The sequence below is a fragment of the Physeter macrocephalus genome, chromosome 8 (genome assembly GCF_002837175.3).
Source record: "Physeter macrocephalus isolate SW-GA chromosome 8, ASM283717v5, whole genome shotgun sequence".
In the NCBI taxonomy this organism is placed as follows: Eukaryota; Metazoa; Chordata; class Mammalia; order Artiodactyla; family Physeteridae; genus Physeter; species Physeter macrocephalus.
Genome location: NC_041221.1, coordinates 66,364,915 through 66,380,377, shown reverse-complemented (window position 1 = coordinate 66,380,377; position 15,463 = coordinate 66,364,915). Strand labels below are relative to the sequence as shown.

Genomic DNA, 15,463 nt, shown 5'->3' with positions numbered 1-15,463 from the left:
GTCTAGCAGCTCTCTCCAAGGCACCAGGTAGCTATTCTCTTTGGGATAAAGCTGAATTATTAACAAGCCCAGTGATGGCCTGGAGGGTCTCCTTAACAAACCCCTCACACCAGCAGCAGAAGCAGCAGCAGGTAACTATTATGTGATTGTGGGCCATTCATATCCCAGCCATACTGGCTTCTCCCCAGACACGTGACTATCGATGGTGACTTTTCATTCCAGCATTTGTGGTTATAGAAACATATATACATATATATATGTATATATATATATATATTATATTTTACTCTAGCATTTCCCAAAGTATATTTCAAAGATCACCAGTTTTACACTAAATTAACAAATTTTATATAAATGAAGGGCTCTCTGTCAAAGAAGTTCAGGAAACACTGGGTTAAACAGAGTTCAAAGTGTCCTTTACTGCAGGACATCTCATAATCTTTAATGCCTGGTGACTCTCCAAAAGAAGGGACAAGAAGGAAGTGTTTCCCAAACGTATTTGATCACAGAACCTTTTCTCAGGGCTTCCTCTTGGGACTATTGTTAGAACGTTCTCTCAGAAATATTGCTCAGGTTGCTGAGACTGGTCAAGAAAAGAAGCACAGATTAGGGATTTTTTAAAATAATTCACCCCTGTATATTTCAAACAAAAACACTAATTCAAAAATATACATGCACCCCAATGTTCATAGCAACACTATTTACAATTGGCAAGATATGGAAGCAACCTAAGTGGTGGGGCTGTGATGAATTGGGAGATTGGGATTGACATATATACACTAATATGTATAAAATGAATAACAAAAAAGAACCTGCTGTATAAAAAAATAAAATAAAATTCAAAAAAATAAACCAAACAGATGAATGGATAATGTTGCCATTTGCAGCAACATGGATAGACTTGGAGGGCATTATGCTAAGTGAAATAAGTCAGACAGAGAAAGGTAAATACTATATAATATCACTTATAAGTGGAATCTAAAAAATACAACAAACTAGTGAATATAACAAAACAGAAACAGACTCAGATACGGAGAACAAACTAGTGGTCACCAGTGGGGAGAGGGAAGGGGGAGGGGCAATATAGGGGTAGGGGATTAAGAGGAACAAACTATTGTGTATAAAATAAGCTGCAAGGATATATTGTACAACACAGGGAATATAGCCAATATTTTGTAATAACTATAAATGGAGTATCACCTTCAAAAACTGTGAATCGCTATATTGTACACCTGTAACATATAATGTTGTACATCAACTATTCCTCAATTTTTTTAAATGAAAAACAAAAAAAAGGAAGGAATTTGGTCTGAATTATCGGGATACTGGCTTCAATTATCCATTCTAATCGACACTTCAAATGAAAGCTTCTGAGCCCCTCATGATCAGGGTCCCCCTGCCATCACCTAATATTTTCACGCTAGAGAACTCCTTAGGCCAACAGCATATGGAAATATGGATTTACACTCCCCAAAAGCAAATGACTATTTACATCACAAATTGAGAGTCCCTGTAAAACCCTTAAGTCATAGATTCTCCCAGCACATTTTAAAAATGATTCTACTTACAAAACAAACTGTTTCTAGCAGTCACCACACTTCCATGAGGTGGGATGGCTGAGGTGGCAAGAACAGCAGGGCAGGGGGTTCGCATGGGGGTCATAGGCAGGCCTTTTCTAATCACCTTTCTCAGGCGTCTCCTCTCAGATTCTCTCCCCAGCTGAGAATCACTACCCCGTTATAGACGTGAGATGCATCCCGAAGAAACATGAGAACAGAAAAATCACTAAGAATGAGAGGCTTCCCTGGTGGTGCAGTGGTTAAGAATCTGCCTGTCAATGCCGGGGACACGGGTTCGAGCCCTGGTCCAGGAAGATCCCACATCCCACATGCCGCAGAGCAACTAAGCCCGACCGCCACAACTACTGAGCCTGCGCTCTAGAGCCCATGAGTCACAACTACTAAAGCCTGTGCACCTAGAGCCCGTGCTCCGCAACAAGAGAAGCACCGCAATGAGAAGCCCGCACACCACAACGAAGAGTAGCCCCTGCTCACCACAACTTGAGAAAGCTTGAGCACAGCAACGAAGACCCAACACAGCCAAAAATAAATAAAATAATAAAATAAAATAAATTACAAGTACCTGGTAAGTTAGAATGTTTAGAAAAAAGAATGAGAACTATAACACTGTAGTTTCAAAAATAGGGTTATATACCCCAGAAAATATGTTTTAAATTAATAGAATTTCTATTTTTATCTCAAAATTAGAAATTAGACTTTAATATTTAGCATACAGAATGACAACAGTACATGTACACAATTTGAAAAAACTATACACACACAGTTTACAGAGAGACATTTTCAAAATATTTTGCTGATGATGGCATAATTTAAAAGTTGAGAGACCAATGGTGTAGAAAATACCGCCTCAGAAAGTTTGTCAGATTAATTAGAAAATAACTTAGACAGATGTCAGCCTGCCGTCCAAAAATAGTATCCCATTCGCAAATAAATGCCAAGATGAAACTGAACTTATTTCTTTAATGGTTTCATACTGTTATAGGAACAAAACTTCAAATTCTGCTAAAACTGTCACTTTAGGAAATAACAAACATTGGGACTTGGGTAGCAACCAAGGAAGGAAGAAAGAAAACGAAAAGTTAGCTTTTAAAACTATTAAGATCAAGATACAGGTTCTCTGCTCAAAAATATCAGCCACACATGAATTTTTGGCATTTTTCAATCAAAATAAATATTAATCAAGAGTAGTCTAAACATATTCACTTTTTACATTTAAAAGTTGATGAGAATATATATACATATATATATATTTTTTTTTTTTTTTTTTTTTCTTTGGCGGTAGGCGGGCCTCTCACTGTTGTGGCCTCTCCCGTTGCGGAGCACAGGCTCCGGACGCGCAGGCTCAGCGGCCATGGCTCACGGGCCCAGCAGCTCCGCGGCATGTGGGATCCTCCCGGTCCGGGGCACGAACCCGCGTCCCCTGCATCGGCAGGTGTACTCTCAACCACTGCGCCACCAGGGAAGCCCGAGAATATATTTGTAATTTTGAGTGGGAATGAAGCTTATGAAGCTTCTGAGGATCTAACTGAATTCCTTACCAATTTATAAAATGCAAAGAAGTAGTTTGGGTAAAGAGGTTCTTCTTCTAAGACTAAATGGTCAGTCTCCTTACAGAGTTTTCAAAGTTTACTCAAACAGGAGATAGGTTATCTTATGTTTTTCAATAAGATAAATTCTATTTTAAGAGTGTCATTCAAAAGAGAAGTTCAGCCTTCCAAGATGAATTATATACAAGTAAAATGAGTTAATATAAATATATTTCAATAATCATGTGTTTTAACATAGAAAGAAGCATATTTATGTTCATATAAAAGATGATACAATGTGTACAAAATATTTTTGCCTCTATGTTAAAGCATGCTTGTCAACTAGTAACATTCATGTATACTTTTGTGGATAAATTGAAGGCCTGGAGATTTGTCAAGATCTTCACAATCCATATCATGTTCTAAATCTAGGAAAATCCATGACTAAATCCTTATGAAAACAATTATGTATTTTTGCTTAATATAGAATTCCACTCTCCTCTACTCTAATACTGTTAGTTACTATAAGTTAACCAGAGCCCTTTAATCATATCATCCAAAAGGGTATCTGTTTTCTCCTAATATTCACCTAAAAGCCCCTGCCATCAGCTTAAGATTAGGAACTGAATCTTCTAGGATAAACACCAAAAGAACCTAAGCAAAGGTGTGTGCCATACACCCTGCACTACGATACTACAGGAAATAATTGACAGGTACCACTGATACCAGCAGGAAAACTCAACTGTGACTGAGTGATGATGTCCAAGGCTTTTTAGTCCCCAAATTGAAGACTATATGAGGTAGACGGCTTCCAACTAATACCTTCCAAACCAAACCTCTCCAGAGGCAGAAACCACTAATTACCTTGCAGTGCTTTGCATGGTTTTGTGCCATATCCTCTTGGCTATTTTCTTGCCTCTCTGCTGGTTCAAGATTATAAATTGTTAGTAGACAGCTCCATTTTTTTTTTTTTTTTTTTCTGTACACGGGCCTCTCACTGTTGTGGCCTCTCCTGTTGCGGAGCACAGGCTCCGGACGCGCAGGCTCAGCGGCCATGGCTCACGGGCCTAGCCACTCCGCAGCATGTGGGATCTTCCCGGACTGGGGCACGAACCCGTGTCCCCTGCATCGGCAGGCAGACTCTTAACCCCTGCGCCACCAGGGAAGCCCTAGACAGCTCCATTTTTAATCATGGTAATCTCTAACAAACCATCAGGTGGACAACTAATTATTCAGACACTGGCAAATCTAATCAATCCATATCCAAATAGATTATGGAACATACAATGTCCCAAACACGAGGAACTAACTCTAATTCAACTGCAGACAACATTCTCTGAATAACCTTCTGATCAGCAGGAGCAGGACAATAGCACAGATCCAGGTTGAGCATGTCCCAGAGATCATGGCCTCTCCTTCAGCTCAGGCTCAAGAAAGAGTAACCAAGAATTGAAATAGAACTCACAGCTTGCAAAATTATACCATGACTCATGAAATAGATAAATTGTACTAAATTGTGGCATGTAAGAAGAACTATCTTAGCCCAAATGTTTTAACAGCAGCTCATCCAGACCATATAGTCCAAGATAAGACCACAGACTCACCTAGTTTCCAAATTCTGACTAATCCCCACCAAGCCCACCCTCTGGCTGACTCTAATCCCCAAACCATATTAAGTGTCTTACCCAGGTTTGCCCATGTGTACATGCTTCCCTACTATTAGACTTAACAGTTTTTGACTACAGGTATGTTTCTGATGGTCTTTGGTCAGTGGGTCTGTAAAAGTCATAACGTCACGCATCCACATGCTGTCTTGATAAAGAGGGTTTGTGGGTAAGCTGTATTTTTTTTAGCAAATGAGAAAGAAAGGACAAAAAAAAAACAGAAATGGAGGGAAAAAGAAAGAAAATGGGGCTGCTTCTTGACAATATCAAATTCTTAGGCCCCAGTGATTCTTCTTCTATGCTGCTTCCAATGAATAGAGAAACCATACTGAGTTTTGTGAAATGATTTGTTGCCTAGATAGCCTATACACACCCCACAGATCTTAGAATATTATAAGCAATTAGCAGGTGCTATGCAAATATCATTGAAAACAACAATACAGTAAATTTTCGTATACGTACAGTAACTTCTAAGTTTGCTTTTGCGGCATTGCCTTATTTGAGATAATCAATGACCCTGATATTATTCTTATTTGAGAGACAAGGTCTCTAAATCACTGTTAAGCAACTTAAGAACTAGAACCAGAATGCAAACTCAGTTATTAACCATCATGATGAATTCCCTTCCATTTTTTTGCAGAGACTTTATAAAATGAGAACTTATATAACCATGTACATATTAGTATAAAAAAATTCAGGTCATTCATTGTTTTCTTTTAGCGAAAACTAGAGTTGCATTGGAGTTGCTTTTTTTAAAGTGTTGTAAATTAAAGAAAACAACCTTTTATCATCATTTTCATAGACTATAGATAGCATTTATGCAGTCAGAAGTTGTTTTAATTAGACACTGACCAAAACCAAAAGTTTTCATTAGATTTAACACTCAGTAATACTACCAAAGTTTTAATCTCACCTTACCAATAGGTCAAACACAGTCAAATGCTTTAAAAAGGCCTTGGCCATGCAGTCATCGTATTGGAATAATCACCTTTTAGATGGTCAGCAGTATTTGAAATGTGCACATGACCTCAGGTAAAAGCAATGGCCCGTGGAGAAGCTTAGCGCATTTTATTATACTGGACTGCTGAGCACATTCACAGTTCATAAAATTTAACGGTCTGTCTGTAATGATTTATTTTTAAGTCAGCCAGAGGCTTCTGGGAGAACAAAACGTGACCAAATGCCATCAACTACTTTGTCAAGCTTAATGGTAGCATTTAAAACCCCACCACAAACTTACAAATTAACTACTGTCTCCCAGCATGAACTGAAAGTCTCCCCTTAAATAAATTAAAGTGCTTCTTGACCTACCAGGAATTTCTCGGAGCTGAAAAGGTATATTCTTTCCAGGTACTAGGTCAGAAATGTTAAGAAAGAAGTCAGACTCATTAACACTATTCATACATAGGACTCTGGACCAAATTAAGAGCAGATGTAAGATGGCATCCCTGAAAATCAGGACAGTCATTTTTAGGGGTGGGAAGATGGATTTAAAAAGGATTGTTAATAGGAACTAGCTTTCTACTACCAGAGGCTAAGTGTGAGGGTCTAAATCTGATAACCGCTAACCAGAAAAGTGCACATTCAGTCCTGTCATCATATGCTTTAGTGTTTCCATGTAAACTGCTAACTAAGGGGAAAGAGCTATTTAAACCACTAGCTGTTAATCCATAAATCATCTGATGAACACATACACATTCTGGCCAAAAATGAGCAGCTAATGTGTCAGGGGACTCACTGTAATTTCTCTGCAACACCCTCATTTGATCAGTATGTGACTAAATTGATGACTCAATTTTGTGTCTGCATCCCTGCACTTATCCACACACTTGTAGAAAACAGACTAATGAGCAATAAAATGATCAAAAGCATGATAAAACACAACAGGAATAAAGCCCTCAATTAACCACGAACTGAGAGAAATTCCTAGGTAAAATCACTGTAAAGCATATATCCCTGTTCCCGATATTGTATCTGTTAAAGCATCTAAGCAAGACTAGGCATAGAATAGTTACTCTGGAAATATAATTGATTAATAATAAACATAGGATAGAAAAATATAACCATGGAGAATGAATAAAAGAATAAATGAATGCCTGGTTTTTACAAAGGCCTTTATTTTTATTGAAAAGTATTTCTCTCCTCTGAACTCAAGAAATGCTAAGCGTTCATCAAACAATTCTAATTAAAAACTGTCGCCTTATTTGAATGTCTTTGACACAAAAGTTTTCATTCATATCGTTTGATGTCTGGTGTCTATATCTCATTTTTTCACCCTAGCCCTTTTTGACTATTGTCTCTTCATTTTAGTCATTTTATTAACCTTCTAATTATAAAAGTAATGCATGCTCAGTACAAAAAAAACAAAAAATATGAAAGATTACAAAGAGAAAATAAAGGTCAACGTTAATCCCACAACCCAGAATTAACCACTGATAACATTTTAGTGACTTCTCTTCAGACTTTTCCTTGCTCATATATTCAAAACAAGACACACTACACATACTATTTAATAGTTTTTTGTTTGGGTTTATTTTTCAAAAGCACTTTGACCTAGTTCTATGAAATGAACCTATGGCTCCCAACTGATCCCTGTGGTTAAAAACACTTCAGCAAAGGTCTGAGAATGCTTTTATTTTAGTTTATAGTTATATCCTATTAATCCACCAAGGATTTACCGTATCACTGTTTGTGTTAGTCCAAAACTCGAATTATCAATGGGAGTCTAGTTAAATAAACCATATACCTTCATGCAATGGAGGGATGGGATCTATGGTATCATAGATAGCCATTAAAAAGACTAGCTATCCTAATATCTTCTCAGTACTTGATAAAAGTTTGATCTTTTGATAAGTTTAGCTTAGAAGGAGCTAGAGTTACTGTGAGTGATTTTCACCTTGAAATAATTTTTTTTCTTCATGGACCCTTGACAAAACAAGTTACAAAACAGTATGTATTTCTACAAAGAGGTCTTAGTAAGAATTTTTACTTTTTCATCTTTATATCCCTCATTGTATACATATTACTTCAAATTTTTAAAAAGCACTGGTAAGAATAAAGCAGGAAAATTTTAATTAGGAAAAAAGATAGGTCAAGAACTGTGACAGCCTGAGATTTTACACTACAAGCTAACAAATTAACATGGTACAGTTTCATGAATACTGACAGAAGACACAAGACTCCCGGGTCAGAGATAAAAGACTATTACTGACAAAAATGGCAAAAGCAAAGCGTCGGTATTTTCTTAGACCAGTTTCCCAATCTCCAATTCCCAAAGGCATTGCAAAGAGGGCCAGATGATATCTGCATACACCCTGGGTTGTACTTCGGGAAAATAACTGAGCTTTAAGCATCTGAATCTTTTCAACAGGCATGCCTGTTCTTTGGTCTGGAGGAAGCCACCTCTGTTTTCCAAGGCTATTCACTATGCAAACATGCTTGAAAATGTAATCTGGAACAAAGGGAGTCAGTGCCTCTGCTCTCAAAACTTGCAGAAATTTGAGAGACTTATAGAGAATCAGTTCCTAGTAGAATATATATCACTCTTTTTAGTGGCTGCATATTTAACGGTATTAGTGTTCTATGATATATTTAACTAATATCTTAGAGCTTAGTTGATTCTAAAGCCATCATTAACATTCTTGGATTTGTCCTATTACTTCTTTGAGATTACTCTAGAAATGGGATCGCCGAGTCACACTTCTATAAACTTTTTGTAAGATTTTCTTCTGTGTACCTTGCCCTCTCAGAAGCTTGTTGCTCATACCCTGCTCATGTAATAAATATTTGGTTCCCCTTACTTTCACTAATGTGGTATATTACCAATATGTTTGATCTCTTCAAATCTAATAGGCAAAGTGATATCTTTGTTTTCATTTGTTGATTATTAATAAAACTGAATATTTTTCACTATATTTATTAACCATGTATCTTCTTTTATATTTTAAATATTGATATCCATCAAGCCATTATTTTTTTTATAAAAGCATTCATCTCTTATTCATTGGTAAAAATTCTTTTCTTTTTGTAATTTTTAAATTTTTTATTGGCTGCACCATGAAGCTTGCAGGATCTTAGTTCCCCAACGCCCCCTGCAGTGGAAGTGCGGAGTCCTAACCACTGGACCACCAGAGAATTCCCGGTAAAAATTCTTTACGTATCTTTTTTTTTATATAACAGAATTTTTATACAACAGAATAAATCTAGTTCAACGCACACCTGCAAATATTTACCCTATTCTTCAGGGCAACCTTCAAGCCCCCAGATTATTACTCTATCTCTGGGGGAAAATCTAGGGTAATTCTACAGCTATAACATAACTATAAACCCCTTTATTTCTTCCTTTGGGCATCTCTGTCTTAATATGTCATCAAAGGTCTGTGCTAAATAGCTTAAAACTCATCCAATTGCAAATGTGAATTTCCACATAAGTCCTTCTTTCTTTGCCCCGCCAAATTTTATAGGATTAAGTTTGAAACTAATTATAAAAGCAATGTGGAACGCTAAGAAACAAGACTAAAAAGGCTCTAATAGAAGAGTTTGATCCTAGCCTGTTATAATAGAAGTGTCTCATCTCTCCTAGTGTTACAGTGAAAGTCATTATCCACTAACATCCCTATTTCCCAGGCCAAGTAAATACAAAAGGTTGTTAAATTTGCATATAAAACACACGTGGTTTTGCTATAAATATAAAACTTAAAGAAGTGACATAATTAGTTAATCTTGCTAGTTGTCTCCCTATCTGGAGACTATTTTAATTACCTTTGAAAATTGTGTTCCATCGAAAAAACAAATCATTTTTTGCAAATCATAGCCGGAAATTAGAGGACTATAATAGGGAAAATATATTCAAATTGAAAGTACTTTAAAGAAGTGATTGCAACATTAAAATGAAGTCCTTCAACTCTATAATAAAGCACCTTTTCCCCACAGAAAGAAAGAAAAAAAAGCTGTTAGGCTGTTATATTCAACATACAGAGCAAAATTTGACAAGGACTTTCTGTGAAATGAAAGGCAATGTGTTAAATGAGAACCCAGTCGTGAATGCCAAATCTCAAAATTCTCAAGGAAACCTTTTCACTGATTCCAGGTAGCTGATGTGTTTAGGTAGCAGATATTTAAATATAATTTTAAAAACTAAAACAAAATGAATAAATAATTTCAAGGTCAGGATAAAATCTAAAATAAGAGATCCAGATTCCTCCAGTGCTTGTATTGGTTTGAAGAAATCAAAGTTGAACTAATATTCCTTAAGAGTTGGGAAACCAGTGCCTCTGGGTTCTCCAAACTCATGAGGTGCAAAGAGAACCTTCAGAACCCAGTTAGAGACATCCAGGGACCAAAACTATACTATGTCCAAAGAAGCCAGTGGACTTCCCTGCTGGCGCAGTGGTTAAGAATCTGCCTGCCAATGCAGGGGACACGGGTTTGATCCTTGGTCCGGGAAGATCCCACATGCCACAGAGCAACTAAGCCCGTGAGCCACAGCTACTGAGCCCGAGAGCCACAACTACTGAAGCCCACGCACCTAGAGCCCATGCTCTGCAACAACAGAAGCCACCGCAATGAGAAGACCGCTCACTGCGACAAAGAGTAGCCCCCGCTTACCGCAACTAGAGAAAGCCTGCGTGCAGCAACGAATACCCAACGCAGCCAAAAATAAATAAGTAAATATATTTGTTAAAAACAAAAAAAAAGAAGAAGAAGGCAGCATTTCTGGTGGCACCAGAAAGTGAAAGGTACTTTTGCAGCCAGATGTTGTCAATGTTCTTTATTCTTTGGGTCATAGAGAAAAGACTCCAAGTGGCCAGTAATTGCATTGTTTTTCTTCTTGACATTGTGTAACTATTTGGGGCCCACACATGGACACATATACTTGTAACTTTAATCCAACACCCCACAAACTCAGTTTCCCTATCTTGCTCAGGCCCATACTGGAACGTAAAAGAATATACATGAACTGGACTAGTATCACCTCACCCCCTTCCCTTTTATTTACTTATTTCTCACAACAACCCCCATTATATATTGAGCCTCAGGCGGTTTAAGTGACTTACTTTATATCTCACACCTAGGAAACAGTCAGTCGAGTTTCTTTCACTCTCAGAAACTTTCAAGACTTGCTTTTTCTTTGCGGCTCTCTTGGCACCTGAGTTCAACTACCTTCTGGAGCACAGTGAGGGTCTGTTTGGCTTTCTTATCCCTCCCTAAGGTGGTCACAGAGGCCCTGCACAGCAGACAGTATCTTCTGCCTTTTGGAATGAGAAGCGATATTCTCCTATTTGTGCACCCTATTCCAGGTACAGCTAAAAATCTACCTCTCTATAATCATGATATCACAAAATTAGCCCTATATGCTAAGGGATGCTCCTTGGGATCACTCTGATAATCTTTCTGTTCTATGCATTTCAGAGGTGGACCTCACATGCAGAATGAGGGAAGAAACCTCTCAGGAGTGAAGAGGCTGGGTAAACAGGTGAGAACAAAGCAGGAAGCAAAGAAGGGATCAGGCACAGTGTGCAAAATGTCTCTAAAACTCTAGAGGAAGAAATAAACATTCAGGGAACCAAGTGCTCAGGGGATGAGGTCAGTTGGTACTTCAGTCCACAGCTAAGATAACACCAACTCTCCCTCTACCCTCTGGGACAAGACAGATCTGATGCTTTTGGTACTGAGTGGGGGCAGGGGGGATGCCTAGCCACCGTTTGGGATGTCTGGCCCATGAAAACCCTTCTTCTCTAAGAGATACCCTTATGACCTGTGGGATACTCTGTTAATAAATTCCCCTTTTTGGATTAAAGTCTTACTCTCAGATTCTCACAGGAAGGCACCTTAGTCCTGCCCTCATGCATGCCTAGTTTCTCTCATTCTGGAGCCTTTCTGGTTCACACTCTTCATTTAGTAAACACTTAGTCTTCTTGACCTCCCCCATCTATTATTCTCCTAGGGCTGCTGTAAAAAAATCATCATAAAATTGGTGACTTAAAACAACAGAAATTTATTTCGTCACAGTTCTGGAGGCCAGAAGGCCAAAACTGAGGAATCAGCAGGGCTCCTTCTGAAAAATCCAGGGGAGGATCCTTCCTTGCCTCTTCCAGCTTCTGGTGGCTCCAGGAATTACCTGGCCCATGGCAGCCAAAGACCAGTTGCTACCTCCATTTTCACATCACCTTCTCTCCTTTCCTATAATGACACTTATCATTGGAATGAGGATCCACCCAGTAATCTAGGATGATCTCATCTCATGATCCTTAACTTAATTACATCTGTAAAGGGTCTTTTCCCAGTGAGGTCACATTCAGCAGTTCTGGAATTAGGACATGGACATATCTTTTGGGGAGCCCCCATTCAACCCACTACACGCATGTAGGCACTTAGTAGAGAGACCTAACTCAGTTCCTGTTTGTCTGTTTACTTTCCATCTTTTAAACAGCACTGTCCAATAGAACTTTCTGCCACAATGGAAATGTTCCATATCCATGCTGTACAACATGGTAGCCACATGTAGCTATTAAGCACTTAAAACATTAGCTAATAGAATTGAATGACTAAATTTTTTAATTTTTATTTAATTTTAAGCAACTGAAATGTAAGTAGCCCCATGTGGTTAATGGCTGCTATATTGGACAGCCACAGTTCTAACATTTTTTTGTAGGATTTGCTTTTTATATATATTTTTCCAACTTTATTGAGGTAGGATTGATTGATAAAAATTGTATATATTTAAGGTCTACAATGTAATGACTTGATATATGTATATATTTTTAAATGCTTAGCACAATCAAGTTAATGAATATATCCATCACCTCACACAACTACCTTTGTCTGTATGTGTGTGGTAAGAAGACTGAAGATCTACCCTCTTAGCAAATTTCAGGTATACAATACAGTACTACTAACTATAGTCACCATGCTCTACATTAGATCTCCAGAGCTTATTTATCTTAAAACTAAAATCTGTGCCCTTTGACCAGTATCTCCCTAACCCCACCCCACCCCCACCCCTGGCAACCACCATTCTACACTCTGGTTCTATGTCCTCAAAGTTAATACGTTTTGTCACAAATGGCAGGATTTCCTTCTTTTTATGGCTGATTTATATTCCATTGTATACATATATACCACATTTTATTTATCCATTAATTTATTCATGGGCTTAGGTTGTTTCCATATCTTGAAAATTCTAAAATTCTGACCAGGCTTACCTACTGTCTTCTCCTTTCCTGTTTTCTGTCCTTATGAGTTTACACTCATTTCTTTATTGTCCTTCTCATGAGATTATAGAAAGTAGCAAAGATAAATACATGAAATTGTGGAAAGTAGCAAAGATGAATACATGTGTTCACAAAAATAAATACAAGTAGCAAAGGTGCTTAGTCTGCCATATTTAACTGGATGGCCCTATCAGTTAACATGGAACTAGCTCATATTCTCTCATTTTGATAAAAACTATCATGGGAAGGGGAGTTCATTAACAAATTCAATATTTGGGTGGCTTTTTCTGGGTCATTTTGGCTAAGGTCTCAATCTAAGGGCAGAAGAGAAATGGAATAATGGTACCTTGGGATTGCAAAAGCCAGGGTACCCTGCCCATATTCATGACTCTTGAAAACTTACACTATCTTAAAAGAATATGGAAGTCATTAGGCAGGTAGAATGTTAGATGATGTTATTAACTTTGTTACCACACCATATGAATCAGACATAAGTACAAGGTCAAGTCTGACTCAGGCAACAAAGATTTCACAAAGATTTTATCAATTTTAAAATTAAAATTATGTGCTCGCTTCAGCAGCACATATACTAAAATTGGAACGATACAGAGAAGATTAGCATGGTCCCTGCGCAAAGATGATGCGCAAATTCATGAAGCGTTCTATACTTTACCTGCACAGAGGATTGGTGCCAACCGGCGCTCACCAGCCTGAGAGGCTTGTCTGCTCACCTACTGGGGCGGGCAGAGGCTGGGAGGTGAGGCTCCGGCTTCGGAGGTCGGATCCCAGGGAGAGGGCTGGGGTTGGCTGCGCAAACACAGCCTGCAGGGGGCTGGTGCGCCACAGCTAGCCGGGAGGGAGTCCGGGAAAAAGCCTGGAGCTGCAGAAGAGGCAAGAGACTTTTTCTTCTCTCTGTTTCCTGGTGCGCGAGGAGAGGCGATTAAGAGCACCGCTTAAAGGAGCTCCAGAGACAGGTGCGAGCCACTGCTATCAGTGCGGATACCAGAGACGGGCATGAGACACTAAGGCTGCTGCTGTAGCCACCAAGAAGCCTGTGTGCAAGCACAGGTCACTCTCCACACCTCCGTTCCAGGGAGCCTCTGCAGCCCGCCACTGCCAGGGTCCCATGATCCAGGGACAACTTCCCCGGGAGAATGCACGGCACGCCTCAGGCTGGTGAAATGTCACGCCGTTCTCTGCCACCGCAGGCTCGCCCCGCATTCCGTACCCCTCCCTCCACCAGCCTGAGTGAGCCAGAGCCCCCGAATCAGCTGCTCCTTTAACCCTGTCCTGTCTGAGCGAAGAACAGATGCCCTCAGGCGACCTACACACAGAGGGGAGGCCAAATCCAAAGCCGAACCCCAGGAACTGTGCAAACAAAGAGAAAGGGAAATCTCTCCCAGCAGCCTCAGAAGCAGCAGATTAAATCTCCACAATCAACTTGATGTACCCTTCATGTGTGGAACACCTGAATAGACAACGAATTGTCCCAAAATTGAGGCGGTGGACTTTAGGAGCAACTGTAGACTTGGGGTTTGCTTTCTGCATCTAATTTGTTTCTGGTTTTATGTTTCTCTTAGTTTTGTATTTAGAGTTTATTATCCGTGGTAGATTTGTTTATTTGGTTACTCTCTTCTTTTTTTTTTATAGGTAAATATATATATATTTTTTCCTTTTTCTCTTTTTCTGAGTGTCTATATATATACTTCTTTGTGAGATTATGTCTATATAGCTTTGCTTTTACCATATGTCCTAGGGTTCTGTCTGGGTTTCTTTGTTTGTTTGTTTTTTTAGTATAGTTTTTTAGCACTTGTTATCATTGGTGGATTTGTTTTTTGATTTGGTTGCTCTCTTCTTCCTTTCCTTCTTTCTTTTTTTCAAACTTTTCTTCTAAGCCATGTGGCCGACAGGGTCTTGGTGCTCCAGCCGGGTGTCAGGCCTGTGCCACTGAAGGGCGAAAGCCGAGTTCAGGACATTGGTCCACCAGAGACCTGCTGGCTCCACATAATAACAAATGGCAAAAGCTGTCCCAGAGATCTCCAACTTAATGCTAAGACCCAGCTCCAATCAACGACCAGCAAGCTACAGTACTTGATACCCTATGCCAAACAACTAGCAAGACAGAAACACAAGTCCACCCATTAGCAGAAAGACTGCCTAAAATCATAATAAGTTCACAGACACGCCAAAACACACCACTGGACGTGGTCCTGCCCACCAGAAAGACAAGACGCAGCTCATCCACGAGAACACAGGCACTAGTCCCCTCCACCAGGAAGTCTACACAACCCACTGAACCAACCCTAGCCACTGGGAGCAGACATCAAAAACAATGGGAACTACAGACCTGCAGCCTGCAAAAAGGAGACCCCAAACACAGTAAGTTAAGCAAAATGAGAAGAGAGAGAAACACACAGCAGAAGGAGGAGCAAGGTAAAAACCCACCAGACCTAACAAATGAAGAGGAAATAGGCAGTCTA

At 39.2% G+C, this 15,463-nt stretch overlaps 1 non-coding gene across 1 annotated transcript; it reads left to right on the top strand.

Annotated features, from left to right (window-relative positions):
* The first annotated feature begins 13,548 nt into the window (after positions 1–13,548).
* On the top strand, positions 13,549–13,655 carry LOC112065509 (U6 spliceosomal RNA). The gene has a single exon (XR_002892064.1). It is a non-coding gene; the product is annotated as a U6 spliceosomal RNA (small nuclear RNA).
* The last annotated feature ends 1,808 nt before the right edge of the window (positions 13,656–15,463 follow it).